The sequence below is a fragment of the Brassica napus genome, chromosome C4 (assembly GCF_020379485.1).
Source record: "Brassica napus cultivar Da-Ae chromosome C4, Da-Ae, whole genome shotgun sequence".
Classification (NCBI taxonomy): Eukaryota; Viridiplantae; Streptophyta; class Magnoliopsida; order Brassicales; family Brassicaceae; genus Brassica; species Brassica napus.
This window is the reverse complement of record NC_063447.1, coordinates 46,065,734-46,091,725: the sequence shown is the minus strand read 5'-3', so window position 1 is coordinate 46,091,725 and position 25,992 is coordinate 46,065,734. Positions and strand designations below refer to the sequence as shown.

Below are 25,992 nucleotides of genomic sequence, written 5' to 3'. Positions count from 1 at the left end.
GCCTAAAACGAATTAAAAAAATGTCCCTGGGAACCGAACTGAGTTATCATATTTTTCTCAGATAAATTAAATTATTGATTTTCTCTCAAGTTTGAGTAAAGTATTTTTTTTTTTTTTTGTTTTTAGCCACAATCATAAGGATTGTGAATCAGGTCCGGCCCAGTAAAAATTGTTACCTTAAAGCGAATTAAAAAAAATGGCAACCCCTAGGAATCGAACTGAGAACCATTGACCTTAGGTTGTGTTGATCAACCTCTGGACTATAAGCGACTTTTACAATTTTGATGCCCTTAAACGTTTAATCTATTTTGGCACCTGAAGCCCTAGCTTTACCAGCTTTAGGTCAGGGCTGGCACTGTTGTGAATACAAATCTGTTTTGTTTAGGGAAACTAAGTTTCCATTAACAGCGCCAACCCTTATTTTCTCTGCGTGTTCGTCACACTTTGTTTGTTACTCATCTCTATGGTATCAAGCTAACGTGAAAACATAAACTCAGAAAGTATGCCACTGATGCTAGTTTTAAGAACTTGTGTGTAACTGCTTATGCTAACTGCTTGATTTGAATGTCCAAACTTTAGCAACTTTGCTTTCTTAAAATCTCACATTCACAAAACTTTAAACCTATGGTATCAACATATACCTTTTGCAGTCTTTTCTTCCTCAAGAGGCACAGACATTTAAATTCTTGATAACGTAAGATTCCAAACCAATTTATGCATACTAAAATCTCCAGATCCAACAAACCTAGCTAGCTACGAATCACTTCTCCTTGTCGTTGTCAGTGCCATATAGTTGCGACACAAAGATTGGAGTCCCAGTGATAACTTTGTTGTATTCTTCTGCAAAGTTATAAAGTTATGCTAAGAGAATGATTCTCATGATGACACACAAGCAATGATATTTTGATTAATCACATATGAGGTAATGTTAATTATTAATAATGCTCATCACATTTTTCACGGCTATTGAATTTGGTGCCCTCCGACATGTAATTACCACACTTGTTGCAACGAGCACGTACAGGAAGCATAAATCAAATTCTTTTCTGATGGTTCTTCGGTTTCGGAGGCGAGGTATCTTCTTCGGATCAAAGTCTGGCGGATGATACTTGTTTAGGCCTTTGCATTCTGCCATATCTTCACAACACAACAAATGGTTTAAATATAGTAGTATATTTATATTTAATATTTTGTTTTAAGTTAAAAAAAAAAATTCTTTTTAAATTTTTATCAAATCAAACAAAGCATAATTTTTAATTTTTCATTGACAAATATATGTACTAATATTTAGATATTTAATAATATTATGGATTGCTATTTTTTCTTATTTTTATTTTATAAAAATTATTAACTTAATATGTTTACTAATTATTTTCAATAGTAAAAAATGATAAGAAAAAACGGTCTATTTAAGAACTGAAACATCGTCATGTGTTTACTAAAGCCGATATCTAATCATCTAAAAATTATCTAAAGTAAAATTCACAAAATATTATTAATGATAAATATATTTATGGGCTTTTGGTATAAAGCCAAACATACTTAAAATCGACGGTATATAAACCAAACCAAACCAAATCAAACTAGATATGGTTTTAATATGGTAGTTATTTTTTATAAACCGAATTACCGAAAAATCAAAAAAATGAACCAAAATCCGGATTTGAACACCCCTAAATTATGTATAGCTGAACATTATTTTATACTTTATGATTTCTGATTTTTAATTAGTCAAATATTACAATTGATAGAACTTAATAATATATAGAATAAAGTACAATATATTAATTAAACATATCAAATCTAACACTATGAAAAATTGTGTGTTTTTATTAGCATAAATTAATATGCACAAACCATCTAAATTGTATAACCCATAGATACTTGAAAATGGTAATTTTATAAAAAATACCAAAAAACAAATGACTTTAACATGCTTATTTAGTTGTTTGAACATCAGTAACAGATATCATCAACAAATATATTCACACAAACAACTAAAACATACAAACAACCATAATGCTAAACATTACAAATAAAAGAATACCCATGCGGTTGTTATCCTTACAGAAAATTACCGTGTAAGCCCCCTTAGTCCAGTGGTTTGACTAAGGGTTCATTAATGCTTCTACACCAGGAGGTCTGGGTTCAAACCCCAGAAAACGCAAATTATGCAGATTATGGAGAAAAATGGTTACAAGAGGTCTTCAACATGGTGCAAGACGCACCATCGAACATTGATCTCATAGGACGGTTCAGAGTGACGTAGGGCGGCTCAGAGTGATGCAGTCAGACATGTATTCTCATATGGCCGTGAAATCGTCTATGTAATATTTCTCAGTGTTGTAATAGAGAAAATTACTCAGACTAATTCTTATTTTTCTGTAATTAATTACTAGATTAATTTCCTTTCGTTGATGCATGTTAGAATGGTAGCATAAAGACGAAATAACCATATAATAGTTGATAATTATTACAACAATGCCATTATATTAGTTTTGGTAAACAATTAAAAACACCTATTAAAATCACGATTAAACAAAAATTAGGATTCATGGGATTCACCGGCGGTTCTCGACGAATTGGGAGAATGCGAGTTAGAAAGCGGCAGTTATAGACAAAATGAAAACAGGACCAGGACCAGACAGAAAAATCAATCGTCTCCCCAAACAAAACCTAGAACACCGTCAATCGTTTCCCGTTGAAGATAAGAACCAGAGAGATGCGGATGATCAGTTCATTGTACGGTAAATTGGACTTCTTGAGAGAGCACCCGAAAAACCTTCGAAGTAATCTAATATTCCCCGTCTCTCTCCTTCACTACGGACGGTGGCTATGGTGATAGCGGTGAGTTATGTAACCGCTGGGTTTGGTTATCGTTTATTGTGTTCTTGTACAATCGGGAACTTGAAAAGCGCGTTGAATGATAACACCGCTTTGCTCTTAGTCGATATGTTTAGTGTTTTGGTTACTTTTTCTCCAAAGAGCTAGAAATGTACTCAATGATTACTCCATTCTTGATCTTGGTCTATCACGTCCTCATTGATCTCTTTAGAATGAATGTTAAGCTACAGATGTTAATGCCATAAGCAATATTCTACATGTATTTGTAAAAAAATCATCTAAAGACACTAAACGTTTGACTATGGTTATTGTGGCAATAATGAAGAGAGAGAGAGGGAGCTTAACAGTTTGTGAAAAGTGTCATTTAAATCCCGAACTTACAAAACAAAGCCAAATAAATCCCGAACTCTTAAGTGATCTTTTTAAATCCTGATTTCGCAAAATTAGCCATTTAAAGCTTAAAGTCTCGTTGACCGGGCTAATTTGAATCCAGAGAAAGTCAACTATTAAATGTAGTTAACATCTGTTAAGTTTTGTTACCCGTCATTTAGTAGACATTTAACTTAAAACCCCAATCTATGTCATAAGAACCCTAAATTCTTAAACATTTGAAACTTCTCCTAGTTGTAATTACGGAACATACTGCCAATCAAGAGGCTTGTGGCCCCATTGGCAGACTCTGACGCAGCTGGGTAGCAGCACCTTCTTGGTTCTAGACTTAAGGAGAAGCGTGATCAGGCCGTAGTGAAAGTTTTTCCAAGAGGAGATCTAGCTAGATCTCCCTTCTGCTACTGCTAAGCCTATCTCTGATGAATAAGGGGTTTTCTTTTTTTCTCTAGTTTTTCTTTGTTTTAGTGTTGTGAGAATTATTTGTGTCATGTCGTGAATGTGGGGTTCCTTCCATAAATCCAAAATTTGCAATATCAACAAATGAACAAAGAGATTGAAACATGAAGTTCAATCTGAGTCACTAAGAAGGTAAAAACACAAAACACATAATCATCATCACTCTCAGTATCCTTATTTCTAGCAAACTCTCCAAATGCCTCTACCATATCTCGACAAGTTTCTTCTTTGACTCCTATGCCATTTTTCCCAATCTTGTTCTCAAATTTATCACCAGGATCATCTATTGCTTCGCAATCATTCCTATATGATTCACAATCTCTTGTCATCTCCTCCAACACTTTCAACGGGATGTCGTTGCATGATCTCCACGGGATCTCGCAGGATTACATCTTCTCCAGTTACAACTAGAAGAAGAATATTGATTTGAAGTTTTAATTTTATAGGGCTTTAAGGTTCTTATGATTTGATTGAAGGCTTTAAAAATGGCAAAGTTTCTACTAACTAAACTGTCATACTTAACGGAAATTAAACAATTTAACTGTTGACTTCCTATGGGTTTAAATTAGTCTGGTCAACTAAAAGTTCAAAGTTTAAATGGCTTATTTTAAAAAGTTCATGATTTAAATGGATCAGTTAAGAGTTCAGGATTTATTTGGCTTCTTTTTGTAAGTTCGGGATTTAAATGGAGTTTTTCCCAATTTAAATTTGATAATTACAAGAATGTATACAATTTTGCAGGACAGTATAATGAGAATGATCGTGTTCATGTATGTATTTAAATGGTTTTGTTACGATTTTATTTAACCATTCAAATTTCGTTATTTATAGTAAATTTGTTGTCAAAAGAATAAATAAGTCTATCTAACTAAATTTGTGGTGAGAAAACAAAAAAAAATCTATCAAATTGTAATTAAATCTGTTAGAAGTAAGTAAATTTGTGACCAAGGAAAAAATAATTAGGTGAAATCTAATTAAATCTGTTAGAAAGAGGTCAATCTATGGCTAAAAGAAAATTTAGTCTATCAAATTCAATTAAATCTGGCAAATAAAGTAAATCTGTGGCAAAAAAAATAAATAAATCTATTGAATCCTAATAAAAACTGTTACTTGCAATAAATTTGAGGCCAAGGAAAAAATAAATATATGGATGTTATATAATTTTTTTCGAAATTAAATAAGTTTGTGGCCAAAATGTGATAAATTTATTAAAGTAATGTCAAATTTAAATAAATATGTAGATAAAAATTTAACTATGTCAAGAATAAATTTCTGACTACGTAAGATGTTAGGAAAGATAAATCTGTTAAATGGCAAAATCGCAAAGACTATTTTTGAAACAAAAAATTAAAGGCAAAACGGGCAACAAAACAAACTAGTAATTGAAATAAAATTAGAGTTAATAGAGTAATAAACTGATAAATAAAGGTTAAACTAACTTTTTTTCCCAACGCAATTACAATTTTACTTTGACGATCAAACTATTTTCTTAATTGGGTAATATTCGTTCTTTTTTTTGTTTGAACTAGGGTAGTATTCATTTTTTAAAATTTTAGTAAAGTTCAAACTAAAATATAACCATTTAATATACAAAAAAACTGGTGGGAAATTTTAACTTTCCATAGGTACTTAAATCACGAAAAGTTTTTGAGTTGATAAATTTAGAACTTTCAAATATATCCTGCTTGTGTAAAGAAATACAAAATGTTAAATTATTTTTCTAAGACCATCATATTAGTAAATCCTTACTAATTAAAGGGACTTTTAGAGGCTCCATAGAGCGTCCATATCAGCGAAAAAAAATTCTCCCGAAAAATGACACGTGACATTATTATTTAAAAAATAGAAAAAAAATAATAAGTAAATTTGCAGTATAAGGAAAAATAAATAATAAGTCCTTACTAATAAAAGAGACCTTTTGAGGCTCCATAGAGCGTCCACATCAGCGAAAAAAAATTCTCCCGAAAAATGACACGTGGCATTATTATTTAAAAAAATAGAAAATAAATAATAAGTAAATTTGCAGTGTAAGAAAAAATAAATAATAAGTAAATAAACAATATAAGAAATAGAAACATTGCATTAAACAATAATAAGTAAATATACAATATAAAAAAATAAATAATAAGCAAATATATAATTAAGAAATAAAAAAACTAAATTAAACATATATTTGAAAAATGTATAGTATAATAAATAATAACTAAATACACAATATAAGAAATATAAATATTATATTAAATATTTATCGTAATATTAGAATAAATAAATATAAAAAAATAATAAGCAAATATAGTATATAAGAAATAAAAATATTACATTAGATATGTATCGTAATATTATCATTAATATAAAGGCAAGAAATTTAGAATAAATAAATATACAAAATAAGAAAAGATAAACAATAAGTAAATATACAATATAAAAAATAAAAAAAATCTAAATTAAACATATATCAGAAAAATGTATTGTTAAATAAATAATAAGTAAATTTGCAGTATAAAAAAAATAAATAATAAGTAAATAAACAATATAAGAAATAGAAACATTGCATTAAACAATAATAAGTAAATATACAATATAAAGAAAATAAATAATAAGTAAATATATAATTAAGAAATAAAAAACTAAATTAAACATATATCTGAAAAATGTATAGTATAATAAATAATAACTAAATGCACAATATAAGAAATATAAATATTAAATATTAATCGTAATATTAGAATAAATAAATATAAATTAAAATAAAAAATAATAAGCAAATATAGTATATAAGAAATAAAAAGATTACATTAGATATATATCTCGTAATATTATCATTGATATAAAAGCAAGAAATTTAGAATAAATAAATATACAAAATAAGAAAAGATAAACAATAAGTATATATACAATATAAAAAATGGAAAAACCTAAATTAAACATATATCTGAAAAATGTATAGCTAAATAAATAATAAGTAAATATACAATATAAAAATATTACATTAAACATTGATTATAATACTACAATAAGTGAATATAAAATAAGAAAAATAGAGAATAAGTAAATATACAATATAAGAAATACAAAAAATATATTAAACATCTATTTGAAAAGTATATAATAAAATAAATAATAAGTAAATATATAATATAAGTAAAAGAAATATTACATTAATCCTTACTAATAAAAGGGACCTTTTGAGGCTCCATAGAGCGTCCACATCAGCAAAAAACTTCTTCCGAAAGATGACACGTGGCATAAAATATTGTTTTACATTTTAATATTACTAATTTTCGAAATTATAAATAAAATGTAAACATACAGCATAAAAAATGGAAAAACTACGTTAAACATATGTAAAATTACCATTTTTCACTTAAAAAAAAGATGGCTTATCTCCATAATGTAACATTACCGTTTTATAAAAAAACAACAAAAAACATTATATATAATTTTGAAAATAATAAATATATGTAAACATACAACATAAAAAATGGAAATACTACATTAAACATATATAAGATTACCATTTTACATTTTTATTTTTAAAAAATAATATGTAAACATACAACATAAAAAATGGAAAAACTACATTAAACATATGTAAGATTACCATTTTTCATTAAAAAAAAGACGGCTTATCTCCATAATGTAACATTACTATTTTGTAAAAAAAAAACATTATACATAATTTCGAAAATAATAAATAATATGTAAACATACAACATAAAAAATGGAAATACTACATTAAACATATGTAAGATTACCATTTTACATTTAAAAATAACAAAAAAATGTAAACATACAACATAAAAAAAATGGAAAAACTACATTAAACATATGTAAGATTACCATTTTTCACTCAAAAAATGGCTTATCTCCATAATGTAACACTACCATTTTATAAAAAAAAAAAAAAAAACATAAATATAACTATTTGACTATTTTTCCAAGTTCTTCTATTAAACATTGCCGTTTTACATTAAAAATGGAAAAAAACATTAAGAATTAAACATCTATCTTAAAATATAAGATATAAATATTATCTAAATATAAAGTATAAGAAAGAGAAATACTCAATACATAGAAAAATAAATAATAAGTAAATATTATAAATATACTCCATAGAGCGTCCACATCAGCAAAAAACTTCTCCCTAAAGATGACACGTGGCATAAAATATTATTTTACATTTTAATATTACTAATTTTCGAAAATTATAAATAATATGTAAACATACAGCATAAAAAATGGAAAAACTACATTAAACATATGTAAAATTACCATTTTTCACTTAAAAAAAAGACGGCTTATCTCCATAATGTAACATTACCGTTTTATAAAAAAAAAACAAAAAACATTATATATAATTTCGAAAATAATAAATATATGTAAACATACAACATAAAAAATAAAAATACTACATTAAACATATGTAAGATTACCATTTTACATTTTTATTTTTAAAAAATAATATGTAAACATACAACATAAAAAATGGAAAAACTACATTAAATAAAAGGAACCTTTTGAGGCTCCATAGAGTGTCCACATCAGCGAAAAACATTCTTCCGAAAGATGACACGTGGCATTATTATTTAAAAAATAGAAAATAAATAATAAGTAAATTTAAAATATAAGGAAAAATAAATAATATGTAAGTAAATAAACAGAAGCATTGTATTAAACTAATAAGTAAATATACAATATTAGGAAAATAAATTATAAGTAAATATACAATTAAGAATTAAAAAAACTAAATTAAACATATATATGAAAAATGTGTAGTAGAATAAATAATAACTAAATACATAATATAAGAAATACAAATATTATATTAAATCTATACTAATAAAAGGAACTATTTGAGGCTCCATAGAGCGTCCACATCAGCGAAAAAAATTCTCCCGAAAGATGACACGTGGCATTATTATTTAAAAAATAGAAAATAAATAATAAGTAAATTTGTAATATAAGGAAAAATAAATAATATGTAAGTAAATAAACAGAAACATTGTATTAAACTAATAAGTAAATATAAAATATAAGGAAAATAAATTATAAGTAAATATACAATTAAGAAATAAAAAAACTAAATTAAACATATATATGAAAAATGTGTAGTAGAATAAATAATAACTAAATACACAATATAAGAAATACAAATATTATATTAAATATTTATCGTAATATTAGAATAAATAAATATAAAATATAAGAAAAAATAAATAATAAGTAAATATAGTATATAAAAATAAAAATATTACATTAGATATATATCGTAATATTATCAGTGTAAAAAAAAGCTAGAAATTTAGAATAAACAAATATACAAAATAAGAAAAGATAAACAGTAAGTAAATATACAATATAAAAATGAAAAAAACTAAATTAAAAATATATCTGAAAAATGTATAGTTAAATAAATAATAAGTAAATATACAATATAAAAATATTACATTAAACATTAATTATAATATTACAATAAGTAAATACAAAACATAAGAAAAATAAAGAATAAGTAAATATACAATATAAAAAATACAAAAAATACATTAAACATCTATCTGAAAAGTATATAACAATAAAAAGTTGGATAAGTATATATACAATATAATAAATAGAAATATTACATTAAACATATATCATAATATTATCATTTGATACAAAAACAAGAAAATTAGAATAAGTAAATACACAATATATAAAATGGAAAAAGTAAATTAAACATATATATGAAAATGTATAGTTAAATAAATAATAAGTGAATATACAATATATAAATATTACACTAAACATTTATTATAATATTACAATAAGTAAATATAAAACATAAAAAAATAATAAGTAAATATACAATATAAGAAATACAAAAAATACATTAAACATCTATCTAAAAAATATATTATAAAATAAATAATAAGTAAATATATAATATAAGAAATAGAAATATTACTTTAAACATCTATTGTAATATTACAATTTGATATAAAAGAAAAACAATTAGATAAGTAAATATACAATATAAGAAATAGAAACACTACATTAAACATCTATCTTAAAAAAGTATAGTTTTACATTTTTATTATTTTCAAATATTTTATAAGTAAATATACAATATAAGTAAAACAAGCATACAATATATGTAAAAGAAACGTACAATATAAGAAATATAAATATCACATTAAACCTCTATCATAATACTATTATTTGGTATAAAAGAAAGAAAATTTAAATAAATAAATATACAATAAAAAAAATAAACAATAGGTAAAATACAATTAAGAAATTAAAAAACTAAATTAAACATCTCTCTGAAAAAAATGTTTAGTAAAATGAATAATAAGTAAATTTACAATTTAACAAATAGAAATATTATATTAAACATTTATCGTAATATTAGAATTAATAAATATAAAATATAATGAAAAATAGACAATAAGTAAATATACAATATTATTACATTAAATATATATCATAATATTATCATTGATATAAAAGCAAGAAATTTAGAAAAAGTAAATATACAAAATAATAAAAGATAAATAGTAAGTAAATATACAATATAAAAAAAATTATACATCTATCTCAAAAATGTATAGTTAAATGGAAAAATGTATAGTTAAATAAATAATAAGCAAATATACAATATAAGACATAGAAATATTACATTAAATAACTATTGTAATTTTACAATTTGATATAAAAGCACGAAAATTAGAATAAAAAAATATACAATACAGAGAAATTCCTTAAGATGGTGAGTTTAAGTTTTTGTCACAAAATAGCCATAATAAGAAAAATGACCAAAATAAATTTTATTAAAGAGTAAAAATACTTTTATACCGTAGGGTTAACTAATCTAGATTTAAGGTTTAGAGTTAAAGGTGGGGTTTTGAGGATGGAATTTCAAATTAAAAAAAAATTAAATTAAAATTTTCAAAATAAAAAGTGGTTATTTTGGTCATTTTACTTATTCAATGTTATTTTTGTTACAAAAACTTTTAAAAAAATTTGAGAGAGATGTCCCACAATATAAGAAAAACTAAATAATAAGTAAATATATAATATAAGAAATGAAAAACTATATTAAACATTTAACGTGTTAAATAAATAATAAGTGAATATACAATATAAAAAATAGAAAAACCTAAATTAAACATATATCTTAAAAATGTATAGTTAAATAAATAATAAGTAAATATACAATATAAAAATATTACATTAAACATTAATTATAATACTACAATAAGTGAATATAAAATAAGAAAAATAAAGAATAAGTAAATATACAATATAAGAAATACAAAAAATACATTAAACATCTATCTGAAAAGTATATAATAAAATAAATAATAAGTAAATATATAATATAAGTTATAGAAATATTACATTAAACATCTATCGTAATATTACAATTTGATATAAAAGAAAAACAATTAGATAAGTAAATATACCTTATAAGAAATAGAAAAACTTCATTAAACATCTATCTGAAAAATGTATAGTTTCACATTTTTATTATTTCTAAATATTTTATAAATAAATATAAAATATAAGTGAAACAAGTATACAATATATGTAAAAGAAGCATACATTATAAGAAATATAATTATCACATTAAACCTCTATCATAATACTATTATTTGGTATAAAAGGAAGAAAATTAAAATAAATATATAAATATACAATATAAGAAAAAATAAAAAATAGGTAAAATACAATTAAAAAATTAAAAAACTAAATTAAACATCTTTCTGAAAAAAAATGTTTAGTAAAATGAATAATAAGTAAATATAAAATTAAAAAAATAGAAATATTATATTAAACATCTAATGTAATATTAGAATTAATAAATATAAAATATAAGAAAAATACACAATAAGTAAATATACAATATTATAACTGAAAAAACTAAATTAAACATCAATCTGAAAAATGTATAGTAAAATAAATAATAATTAAGTATATTTTTTTTGACAACAATAATTAAGTATAAGAAATAAAAATATTACTTTAAGCATCTATCATAATATTAGAATAAAAAAGTAAATATACAATATAAGAAAAAAATAAAAAATAAGTAAATACACAATATAAAAAATAAAAACTAACATCAAACATCTATCTGAAAAATATATTTTTTACATTTTTATTTTTACATTTTTATTATTTACAAATACTTTTATAAGTAAATATATATATAATATAGGAAGAAATAAATAGTAAGTAAATATACAATATAAGAGATAGAAATGTTACATATTATAATAAGTAAAAATATAAAAAAATAAATAATTAGTAAATATTGTATATAAAAAATAAAAATATTACATTAAATATATATCATAATATTATCATTGATATAAAATCAAGAAATTTAGAACAAGTAAATATACAAAATAATAAAAGATAAATAGTAAGTAAATATACAATATAAAAAAATATACATCTATCTCAAAAATGTATAGTTAAATGAAAAATGTATAGTTAAATAAATAATAATCAAGCATACAATATAAGACATAGAAATATTACATTAAATATCTATTGTAATTTTACCATTTGATATAAAAGCAAGAAAATTAGAATAAATAAATATACAATATAGAAAAATTCTTTAAGATGGTCAGTTTAACTTTTTGTCACAAAATAGCCTTAATGAGAAAAATGACAAAAAGAAGTTTTATTAAAGAATAAAAATACATTTATACCGTAGGGTTAACTAATCTAGATTTAGTGTTTAGAGTTAAGGATGAGTTTTGAGGATAGGATTTCAAATTTTTTTAAAAAAAATTAAAATTAAAATTTTAAAAATAAAAAGTGGCTATTTTGGTCATTTTACATATTCAATGTTATTTTTGTGATAAAAACTTTAGAAAAAATATTTGAGAGAGTTACCCTACAATATAAGAAAAACTAAATAATAAGTAAATATACAATATAAGAAATGAAAAACTATATTAAACATCTATCTGAAAAATGTATAGTTTTCTGTTTTTTTCCAAAGAAATATATATGCACACAAACATATAATTCAGAATTTTGTTGTTGTTCAGAATACAATGTAAAAAAAACTATATAGTTAACATTTAAAAATCAAAATAGCTCCGCGCTACGCGCGCGGATTAACTCCTAGTCTATATTATAATAGGAGAGTTTTTAATCTCTCCTAAGCCTATCCACTTGTGCATTCTTTAAAGTTTGTGGGACCCATGTTCGGTTTATTTTGGTCATTAAGTCTTCGCGTTTGGTTTAATAATTTAGTTCATTATTTCGGTTTCAGTCATACGTTTGGTTATATAAACATCTATCTTAAAATGTAAATAGAGATATTAAGTAAATAAAAAGTACAAGAAATTAAAATACATATACAGGAAAATAAATAATAAGTAAATAATGTAAATATATAATATATGAATTATATATATAATAATAAGTAAATACACAATTTTTTTAAAAAATGGAAAAAATTCATTAATCATTGAACATCTATCTTAAAATGTAAAATATATAATATAAGTAAATACACAATTTAAAAAAAAATGGAAAAAGTACATTAAGATTTAAATATATATTTTAAAATACAAAATATAGATATTACGTAAATAAAAAATATAAGAAATGGAAATAAACATTAAAAAAATGGAAAAAATGCATTAAGATTTAAACATCTATATTAAAATGTACATCTATCTTAAAATGGTAGTAAATTATATAAAAATAGAAATACCACATTAAACAAAAATAAATAAAAATCTATAGTTTTACATCAAGAAAGTCCCTATAAAACTCATTATTCCATCAACATCAACCTCACACTATCAAGGAAAACTTCAAAGCGTTCGAGCAAAAAAATGGTTCCACCATCAACTCTTGCCGTCCCAAAAACCTTTAATGACCTTGAAGAAATTTTTTTATAACAACGAACTTTTTGTTAGGTGGATTCATTGTTGGAAAACCCACAACTTCCAAAAGCCAAACTTATTCATGGGAATTGAATTGCTTTTCATAGACTCAAAGGTATTCTTACAAATTTAAATTAATCTAATCTAATTTTATTGTTAATATTCATACTAACTCTTTCATGATCAAACCATTACAGTTAATAACCATTCAAGCGTTTATCCCGAAACACTTCCTTCCTCGCCGAATCAGGCATTGGTTCATGTTGGTTTAGTATTGTTTTTGGTTTATTAACCAGTTTAGGATGGTCCAATTGTAAATATAATTTAAGTTGGTTTAGCATATATTATGCTTAAAATAACTTAAATTAAATAATAGTAATATTATGCTTAAAATATAATTTTAGAGAGTGTTAAAATATAGTTTACAGAACATTATAGGTGATGAATTTAATTTATTAAATTTATTTATTACTTAAAACTAAGTTTTTTTTTAAAACATACTGAGTTATAAATATCTATGATGGATTGGTGATTATAACATAAAGACAAAAATATAAATATTTGATTTTCAAGATAAAAAATTCAGCTTTTATTCAGTTACTCAATATATAATATCTTAAATTATTATTTTTTAAATATACATCATTTATATATATAGATTAATCTTCCAAACTTAAACTATTATATTATATATGAATAATGTTTTTAAATAAAAATAATTTCTGATTTAAAAATAAAATAAAAACATCAAATGGTTATTTTCAAATAATAAATGTAATTTACATTATACTATCATTTAACAAGTATTAGATACGTTTTGATATATAATTACTTTCTATTTCCAGAAAACAATAAATTGTTAAACATCAATATCATCTAGGTTACGTATACAAATAGGGGTGTTCAATCCAGATATCGGTTCGGTTTAGGTTCGGTTTTTTCGGTTTTTCGGTATTTCGGTTAATAAAATATAACTACCATTCTAAATCCATATTTACTTCGGTTTGGTTCGGTTTATATACCGTCGGTTTTCGGTTTATTCGGTTTTATACCAAAAAAACATAATTCTTTATTTTGGGATCATATTATATGAATTTTAGAGTCTTGTTGTCAACACATTCATTTATTAAAAAATATTATAATTTTAAATAAAAGAACAAAAATAAAAAATGTTTCTATCATCTAATAAAATAATCAAATCTATAATTAAAATCAAAGCTCAAAATTTTGATAATAAAAATAAAAAACGAAAAATAAAACAGAAGCACGAAGCACAAAAAATAAGTTATTATATTCTTTCATATTTAACGTTCATCAAAGTCATGTTTCTTCTATTAAACACGAAACTCTATTCGTTTATAGATAAAAAAAATTGTGAAGAATTTCCACTAATTGTTATCATCAAATTTATAATCTTTATTTCAATTTAGTCAATGCTAAATTAAAGCAAAAAGATCAAAAGAAGACTAAGAAAATAAGAAGCATGTTTGCGATGAATTGTTATTTAATTATAGTTCAAGTGTTTTACAAATCAGGACTATTTTACTACTGTAAAAAATATGGTAATAGTTATTAGCAAAAAAATTAACTTATGATTTTCGTACGTTGTTATAAAATATATACATATTTACATGTTTCTATTTTTTGATCGATTTTATTCGGTTTATTCGGTTTTATCGGTTATATACCGAACCATATCCAAATCCTACGGTTTTTTAAAAATCATATCCATTTGGTTTGTATGGTATATACCAAATCCAAACCATATTATCTATTTCGGTTTGGTTCGGTTCGGTACGGTTCGGTTTTGCCATATTGAACAGCCCTATATACGAACAACACAAATTCAAACATCACAAAAAATATTTACATAAACATTATAATACAATTATATAATCAAAAAATATAATTCAAAAAAACAATATTCAAAAGAATAGTTATATACTTAATATTTGAAAATCAAAGATATTTTTGCTAAAATTGTACTTACCTGACCAAGGAGATCGACCATCTTTTTACGTATTGATCGATTGTTGAGCATGTGGTCGATCCAAAATTACTCTTCAGTTTAATTAAATATCTAAAACATTTATTTCAACATTCAACAGATAGTTTCGCTAAATATGATAACTATATAGCCAGCAAAATTACAAAAAAATATTTAAATAGTTACAAATATGTTAATTTAACGTGTTAAAATTTAAAAATAAATTTAATTATGACATGTATCTTAACATTTATATAAATATATATATCATAACCTAAATATAAATAATTTAATAATTTAAATTAGTAAAAAATAAAAATTTCGGGCGTAATCCGGGTTAATCTCTAGTCTATATTATAATAGGAGAGTTTTTAATCTTCCCTAAGCCTATGCACGTGTGCATTCTTTAAAGTTTGTGGGACCCATGTTCGGTTTAGTTTCATTAAGTCTTCGCGTTTGGTTTAATAATTTAGTTCATTATTTCGGTTTCAGTCATATAACCAAACTCTGTGTTTTGAGTAGGCGTAGATTAGGGTTTCGTTGTTATGGTTCCTCGACTCTTCAACCTCGCCGCACCGTTAACCTTAAGTCTCCAAACACAATGATTCATTTTCTCAACTCCTAACCTTCCCTTAGGTTCAACATATTCTTCTTAATTTCGTCAATAAATGTTGTTCAATAACAATCCCGACCTTTCTGTTTCCTTCCTATACATCAAACCTATAAGTTAGAGCTCCTACTTCTTGACGACCTTCCAGATTAAGGTAGATGATTCCAGTCACATCACTGATTCTCGATTCAAGACCTTTGGCTGTGGCGCCTCCATCGCCGCTTCTTCCGTCACTTCTGAATGGGTTAAGGGAGAAACGGTATCGGAAGTTTTGACTATTAATAACACGTAAGTGCCCTTCTAGACCTTGACAAGATCTACTGCTAGCTGGATGATGATGATATGCTCTTGAATTTTTCAATCATAATAGTGTGCTCTAATTTTCCTTCCAGGGCAAACGCAAAGCATCTTCGCTTACCTCCGGTCAAGTTGCATTGCAGTGTACTTACTGAGGATGCCATCAAGAAGAAGAAAGCAATTGCTGATGCAGCCGTGGCTTGATTCTATTGATTCTACTGATGATGGTAATGATTAATTTCATCTTTAAAAAAACTGTTGTGTTTGTGTGTGTCTTCCTTCTGTTTGCTTCCAGAAAGTAGTTCATGATGTTTATTATTGAATTTGCATGTCGTGAACTTTTTTTCTTTTGTGTGGAACCTTTGCAGTTTCATTTCATCACATGACTAAAAAATTTAAATAATAATAATAATATATATATATATATATATATATATATATCTATACAAAGTATCTGGTTAACCTGATAGACATGTATCAACTAATATGTGTTACATATTTACCACTATAATCATATTTCTTGCTGTCAAAGTAGCACATATTTGAACATGTGAAACTTATTTCATGTTGGACTGGTTGATTCTCAGTTACGTCATGAACTCCATCTGATTCCTCATGTTAGATAAAGGACAAATAAACATCTAGATTTAGATGTTGATCCATTTATGTGTTCGTTTCTTCCATACATTTTCCGCCTTGGTCGGTCCTCTCACGTGGTTGTTGGTCGGCTCCTTCGTTTATGGGATTCAGCAAAACATCAAGAAGAATGAAGAGTTCATGGGTATTACCCTGGTGCTTCTTGATAAAAAGGTTAAAAGATCATCACTCTCACATAATCGCTTTATTAGTTTGGCCCTTTTTCAATGTAGTTAACGTTTAACAGTTCTACTCATATCTCTGCCTATAAGCCATAACTAAACAGAAACTCTTGCATCGCAGGAAACCTCTACCTCAACTCCACACCGGTGACCCAATTTTACTTTTGACCCATCCATTGCGGCTATTGAAGTTTTCAGCACAAGAGGTTTGTGGTTCAGAGAGACATCATGGCTCTGAAACATCAACAACAGCAACATCACTTCTTTGTTGCAGAGAATGTGGTAAAGGTTTCCCTTGTTCTAAAGCTCTTTGTGGTCACATGGCTTGTCACTCTGAGAGAGAGAAGATTTTCATGGATAGTTAATCTGAGACTGAAACTTCTTCATCACCTATCAGGAGAAGATCCAAGAGAGCTGTGAAACTTCATCATCATCACCACAAGGCTGATGCTTTTGTAATTGGAGGAAGCATCATGAATCATCAATACGGCTCAGCATCTTCCGATGACACTGGGATTGAGTTTCAAGAAAGGACATAACTCAGTTGTGAACCACTCTTTGTCTGAGTCATTAGACGACTACTATGTGATACTTGAGACCAAGTCATCTTCAGGAGAACAGGTGAAGAGCTTCAATGTGAAGAAAGTTGAGGAGTTTTGTAAGAAAGACAAAAGTTGACAACAATTTAAGGAAGAGTGTTAAGCATACGCTCCCGTGCTATATTCCTTTTTAACGCAAACGACTACACATTTCTGCGACTCATATTAGGAAGTGTCGATAATATTTGTAGAAAAAAGTTTTGTACAGTTTGATTCTTCGTTATAATGGACTAAACACATGGAATCATATAAAGACCTTATTATATCAACTTAAACTTTCAACCTTATCGAGTTATCGTATCAAATACAAACCTTAAATTCAAAATTTTTTATATCTAAATATATTCAAACTAACGTTTTTGTGAGTTATACCATTTATGCAAGTGTTGCATATAACAAAATGTATTTACGTTTGCGACGGAATCCAACAATAGTTTCAAATGAATACATCCACGGTCCGGCGGAAATATAAAACCCTACTATACTAATACAACAACACATGATTCCCTACTCCTACATCTCCTTCATTGCATATCAAAATTCGGAATGCATGAAAGCAAAAAAAATGTCACTCATATTTATCTATATATATAAAAGGATGTTGGTGACACTCCTGTGATGCCATGTCATCAATTCGTGCATTTTGGGAGTGACACGTGTCCCCTTCATTGAAACTCTGCGTTTCATTTATTCAAGTTTAAATTTTGTTTGGGCTTTTGATTGCACATGATTTTTTTTGTAAAACTTGGTAAAGCCTATCCTGAATAAGAGAAACTCAGCATTATCAAAACGCTTCGTTTTCTATTTTATGGATTGAACCCTCATCGTTCTCAGCCGTAGCGATATCGGCTCTAGGGTTTCCATTCATCTTCTTCCTCTGGCCCATACACTACAAGAAAACAGCGGTATTCTGACGGACATTCCGACGGAAAATGAAATCCTCGGAATATACCGAGGAATTTCCGAGGAAATTTCGAGGAAACACAAAATTGGGGTTCCTCGGAATTTCCTCGGAATATACTGACGGAATTACGAGGAAACCTCAGTCCGTCGGAATATTCCGAGGAAATTCCGAGGAACAATGTGTTCCTCGGAAAAAACCGATGAATTCCGAGGAAATATTTTAGCCGTTGGAGAGCCGTTGGGGGATTTTACAAAATTCCGAGGAAATTCCGACGAACTAGCCGTTGGCGTCGGAATTCCGTCGGAATTTCCTCGGTCTGTCGGCAGGATTTAATCTATATATACAAGCACTCCTCTTCCTCTTCATTCACTCCATATCTTCATCCTCCCTCTCACTCTATTTACACACGAATTTGATTCATAAAAAATATGTCTTCTTCTAATTATTTTCGTTCTTGGATCGATCGACCTCATTTGGATCCGAACACGAGATTGCTTACGGAAGAATACCAACGAGGTATAACCGAATTCATGGGGTTAGTTCACCGACAACCGGAAGCAAAAACAGGTAAGTTAAGATGTCCTTGCTCTAATTGTAAAAATAGAAAGGTTATTAAAGAGTGGGATGTTTGGACTCATCTATATTTGAGTGGGTTTACACGAAGTTACAAAATTTGGTATCATCATGGGGAAACTGATTATGAACATGGTAGTACTAGCGAACCTCAGCCAGCGGTTAGATTAGAAGAACCAATTAGAACGGATGTAGATTATGGTGTAGGTACTGAGCAGATGGTAAATGATCATTTTAGAGGGGAAGATTTACCCAATGCAGAAGCTAGGAGATTTTATGATATGTTGGATGCTGGAAAGCAACCATTGTACGAAGGTTGCAGAGATGGTCATTCAGCTTTATCATCTGCTACAAGATTGATGGGCATTAAAACAGATTATAATTTGGCTGAAGACTGTGTGGATGCGATTGCTGATTTTGTAAAAGGTATTCTACCCGAGGATAATGTAGCTCCTGGTTCATACTACGAGGTTCAGAAACTCGTAGCTGGTCTTGGTTTATCGTATCAGGTAATAGATGTATGCAGCGACAACTGCATGATTTATTGGAGGGCGGATGAACAGCGGGTTACATGCAAATTTTGTGGAAAGCCTCGTTATAAAGATACGAGTGGAAGAGTTCCAGTGCCATATAAAAGGATGTGGTATTTACCTTTGACGGAAAGGTTGCAGAGGTTGTATCTGTCTGAACGCACAGCGCAACCAATGAGATGGCATGCGGAGCACTCAACAGATGGTGAGATCAGACATCCTTCAGATGCAAAAGCGTGGAAGCATTTCCAATCAAAGTATCCCGACTTTGCGTATGAGAGAAGAAATGTCTACCTTGGATTATGTACTGATGGTTTCAGTCCGTTTGGCAAGAGTGGAAGACAGTATTCTCTATGGCCCGTCATTCTTACACCATACAACCTCCCCCCAAACTTGTGCTTGCGACGAGAGTTTTTGTTTCTCTCGATTCTCGTTCCCGGACCAGAGCATCCTAAGAGATCACTTGATGTGTTTCTTCAGCCACTAATATATGAGTTGCAACAACTATGGGCTCAAGGTGCTGAAACATACGATGTTTCGTGTAAAGAAAACTTTCAAATGCGGGCAGTACTAATGTGGACAATAAGTGATTTTCCAGCATATGGTATGTTGTCTGGATGGACAACGCATGGAAGGCTATCATGTCCATATTGTCAAGATAACACTGATGCTTTCCAACTAAAACACGGAAGGAAAACGTGTTGGTTTGACTGTCACAGGAGATTCCTACCACCTGATCATCCATATCGTAGGAGTAGGAATTTGTTTACGAAGAACAAGAGGGTGTTTGACAGTCCACCTCCGGAAATTTGTGGGAAAGATTTGAAGATACAACTAAGAGATTTTGGTGCAGAAAGGACGCCAGAAGTCGGTGGACATGAGCGTTTTCCGGTAGATGCTGTTGGAGAACTACATAACTGGCACAAAAAAAGTATTTTCTGGGATCTGCCATACTGGGAGGATCATCTGCTAAGGCATAATTTAGATGTCATGCATATTGAGAAGAACTTTTTTGACAATCTCATGAACACGATCCTTAATGTTCAAGGTAAAACAAAGGATAATTTGAAGTCAAGACTGGATTTAGTCGATATATGTGCTCGTTCAGAACTTCATGTTGATGAAAATGGTAGGGCTCCTTTTCCCATATACCGACTTGATGCAGCGGGAAAAGATGCGTTCTTTGATTGGATTTCAAACGATGTGGAATTTCCAGACGGTTACGCATCAAATTTGCGTAACTGTATCGACAGAAAGGAAGGAAAGTTTACTGGCTTGAAAAGCCACGATTGCCATGTAATGATGCAGCGCCTCCTTTCGTTCGCCTTCAAGGAACTATTACCACGAAATGTTCATGAAGCAATTGCAGGGATAAGTGGTTTCTTCCGCGATTTATGCACGAGATCAGTGACTCTTGAAGGTATTGAAAATTTGAAGACTAACATAGCCGTGATTCAGTGCAACCTTGAGAAGATATTTCCTCCCTCATTTTTTGATGTTATGGAGCATCTTGTTATTCACCTGGCAAGAGAATTGGAACTTGGTGGTCCTGTGCAGTATAGATGGATGTATCTGTATGAGCGGTATATGTTCCATTTGAAGAAGATGGTGAAAAATTTAAGTAGGGTGGAAGGTTCTATAGTCGCACAGATGATCAATGAAGAAACTTCAAACTTTGCCGAGTACTACTTTCCAGCAGAAGTTCAGACCAAAAACAGAAGACCTGCTCGGCATGATGATAGAGGCGAACGGGCAGCATATCATGTTACGGTTCCAGACATTTTCACAGATGTTGGACGACTTAGCGGAAAACCAAAGGACCGTCGACTTACTGAGCAGGAGCGCAGTCATTTGCAAACATATTTGCTCACCAACTGCGAAGACGTTCTTCAATATGAGAGGTAAATAAATGAGCTTACAAATTTTTATTTTAACAAGTTGAAATTTAAATCTTAATTAATTACATTATTGTCATCATATACAGGATTTTCATGGCAGAAAAGCGGTTCGAGTATAGATACGCCACAGAGGACGAACTAGAAGAAATGAAGCAGAGAGAATTTAGTGGATGGATGTTTACTTATGTGAGTGCTTTAAACAAATTAAAATATATTTTATCACATATTTATACTAATTCACATTTATTGATATAATATATATATATGTGCTATTAATAGGTGTCTGCTGGTTTGGCCAGAGGTGAAACATTTGACGATTGGATACGTGAGATGGTCGTTGGACCAAACTTTGTTGTGAAGTCATATCCGAGATTTTGTACTCGAGGATATGCATTCACAACTCAGAAGAGGAGACGTTCGAGTACGACTTATGATGCTGGCGTTTGTTCTGCATCAGGAGATGATGTATACTACGGACACATACATGAGATTTTGGAAATTAAGTATTTGGGCATGGTTGGATTGCGCTGTACTGTTTTCTATTGTGATTGGCACGACAACACCCCAGATCGAGGTGTGAGAACAGATGCATTTGGTGTTACATCAGTAAATTCGAGGCGAAAGCTGCAATATTATGATCCTTTCATTCTTGCTTCTCAGGCCGATCAGGTAATTAAATGTTAATTATTCAGAATGATTCATCATCATGTGTATTAATTTATAATTTTTCTAAATGTTACAGGTTTGTTATATCAAGTACCCCCGGGTAAGGAACAGAGATGATCCATGGGTTACTGTTACAAGACTCAATCCGAGAGGCCGAGTTCAGGGAAGTTCTGAGCTGGAAGACCCACTACAACCAAGCACATCCGGCAACTTAAGTGCAGCAGAAGATTTAGCTGGAGTTGGCCTTGTAGTCGATTTAACCGACTTTGGAGAGGAAGCCGTCGTTCACGTAGAGGATGAACCAGTGATTGGAGAGTTTCACCAAGATCCAGATTCAGATTCATCTGGTGATGATGACTCGGAAACAGACTACCATTGAACTTATTATTCTTTTTTTTTTTAAGAAATACCGAGGAAATTCCGAGGAACACTTGATATAACCTCTTTCCTCGGATAATAGTTATTTGGTTTATCTAGCAAGGCAAAGCTGAATACGAATTAAAAACTACTCAGTTCAAAATTATTTGGTTTATCTAGCAAGGCAAAGCTGAATAAGAAATACGAACTCATAATTAAGAAACCAAAAAAAAAACTCAGTTCAAAATTAACAGAAAATAAGACCATAAAACGTTAGAATAGAAAAGAAAATAAAATAGCCGATGGGTTACTCTCCTACTCCTCGTCTCCTGCTCCAGATGTTCCTGCATCGTTGGGTCTCTTGGACCTCTTTCTTACCCTGTGTGTACCACTCGAACCCGAACCAGAGCTGGATGGAGAGTTGTCCCGATGAACTACATCATCCTTTTGGCAACGACACGGCCTGATACGTGAAATGGCAGCCCAGATCTTGTGTAGCATGTCGTTGTTTGTCTTTATGCTCTGATCTCTCCAATGTTGTTGCTGGCGCGAAGTGGCGTTCGGTGGAAGCTCTTGCAGCTTGTACTGGCTGGAGTCTGATGGGAGTAGCTGATGGGGTTGTGAATCATCTGGAATGGCTTGTGCAGCCTCATCTTCTCCTTCTTCATCAACCACGCCCTTGCCTTTGGTCTGATATTTTGGCGTGAAGAAGGATGGCTTGTCTACTAGTGCGGTAGCAGGGGGTAGGAACTCAACTGCAGCCTCTGAAAGAAGAGAAGTCAGACCGATCTGAGGCAGGTGGCAGTAGAGTGTTTTCTTCGCTCGGTCCTGGAATACGTAGACGTAAGGACCATCCTGATGGATCTTCGAGTGGGGACCAGCTATGAACTCCTTACTTACTAGAGAAATGACATCCAGGTAGTTCCAAGCAATGTTGTTCGATCTGTCCAGTGCTACCTGCTGGTTATTGCAGTCTACACCCACATGTCTAAGGATCCGAGTAATCACTGCACCAAATCCACATGCATTGCTCTTGGAATTGGTTACTTTCTCCTTGTATCCTGCTAAGTTTGCGGCCAGCACCGCTCCCATGTTGAAGGTAGTAGCAGGTGGGAATGTAGAGTTTCCAAATGCCGGTAGCAAATGCCTCACACCTTGGTACAGGAGGCACAACTCCCATTGCGTGACTGATGCGGCTGTGGTTGTCCCGTATAGCAATGATCCAATGAGGCGTGTGGCATATCTCAGTACTGGGCTCCGGATAAGTGACTCCTTTGCCTGAGAAGATCTATAAACCCCTGTGCCAATCGTTTCCCAGAAGTTCAACAGCTCTGAAGTCCAATAAAGACCAGATGTCCTCTCCCCTGCACTCAATCCAAATAGTCCGCAGAGGTCTGTGAAAGTTACCTCATAGTATACTTTCTGCACTACGAATGCCAGAAAACCTTCCTGATGCCTATCATCGGGACGGGTGACGTATGCGGATGCTATGAACTGGCGTACCAACTCCGGATAAGTGGGTTCGTTGAGGTTGCATAGTTGGCCTAGACCCATGTTCTGGAACAGTCCTTCAATGTCTGCTTGGATTCCCAATATTGTCATCGTCTCAGGACATGCTAGTTGTGTAGCCGGAACGGCTACCTTCTTCATGTTGTTGTAGTGGGTGGTATCAGACTTATCCCACTTCTTTGGCATTTGCTTCTCCAGATGAGACGAACCCTCTTCTTGTGTGTTCTTCTTTGCTGACATTTTTGTGCGCTTCATTCTCTACAAAATAGAATCATTTATCTCAACATGGTTATAATCAATTAAGAACTCAAAGCAACATGAAAATGAAAAGCGAAATCGAGTTGTGATAAAAAAAAACCAAATTCAAAAAAATTCTCAATCCGTAAATCATCTCAAATCCTGTTACAAACTCGTTGATTACAGACAATTGTGTTCTATTCCATGTTTAAACATCTGTTTCATGCATATTTGATCAAGGAATCAACACGGAAATAAGAAATTCACAAAACCCAAAAAATTGCTCAAGAACACGATTTCAGAATGTGGAGATTTGCGGAGTATACCTGTCTTAGGGTGAAAACGAGTGTAGGAATCAGGTAGAGCTCGAAAAATCAAGGGGAATAGAGCCCAAAATTGTTCAAATCGGATGATTATAGAGAGTGAAAAGGGGGGGGGGCGAATTATAGGGGAAATCGGAGGGGGTGAGAGTTCTGAGGTTTAGATCCAAAAAGGTCGGGTTTTGCCTTATAATTCTGTTCGCACACGCATCGATCGATGCGTTTTTTCACATAAACGCATCGATCGATGCGTTTATAAAAAAACATACAAGATTTTCCGACGATATTCCGAGGAAGGCTTCAGATTTTGTTCCATCGATCGATTGTTCAATCCAATCGATCGATCACATTCTTACGGCTTTCGTCCATCTGCTGATCGATCGATGCGTTTTTCTAAACAAACGCATCGATCGATGCGTTTATAAAAAAACATACAAGATTTTCCGACGATATTCCGAGGAAGGCTTCAGATTTTGTTCCATCGATCGATTGTTCAATCCAATCGATCGATCACATTCTTACGGCTTTCGTGCATCTGCTGATCGATCGATGCGTTTTTCTAAACAAACGCATCGATCGATGCGTTTATAAAAAAACATACAAGATTTTCCGACGATATTCCGAGGAAGCTTTGAGATTTTGTTCCATCGATCGATTGTTCAATCCAATCGATCGATCACATTCTTACGGCTTTCGTCCATCTGGTGATCGATCGATGCGTTTTTCTAAACAAACGCATCGATCGATTCGTTTATAAAAAACGTAAAAGATTGAAACCCCAAACACTAGTTCCTCGGAATTTCCTCGGAATATTCCGACGGAATTACGAGGAAGACAAGGGTTTCCTCGGAATAGTCTGAGGAAATTCCAAGGCAATAGGGGTTGTAAACCGAAAAAAAACGTTTTGCGGTTTGAATTACACCTACATAACCCTTATTAAGTGTCTTACGTTACTTATGAAGTCTAAAATTTGTTCCTTACCCCTTAATTAACACTTTTCCGATTGTATGAACGAAATCCCACTACATAAGAGAAACACTCAATTATACGTTTTAATGAACGGTATAGGGAATACTTTCAATTAGTTTTGAAATTTGTTAT

At 29.7% G+C, this 25,992-nt stretch overlaps 1 long non-coding RNA gene across 1 annotated transcript; it reads left to right on the top strand.

Moving 5' to 3' along the window:
• The first annotated feature begins 16,070 nt into the window (after window positions 1-16,070).
• LOC125586285 lies at window positions 16,071-18,157 on the top strand. The gene is made up of 4 exons (XR_007322794.1): window positions 16,071-16,471; window positions 16,576-16,707; window positions 17,068-17,290; window positions 17,420-18,157. It is a non-coding gene; the product is annotated as an uncharacterized LOC125586285 (long non-coding RNA).
• Window positions 18,158-25,992: the final 7,835 nt, after the last annotated feature.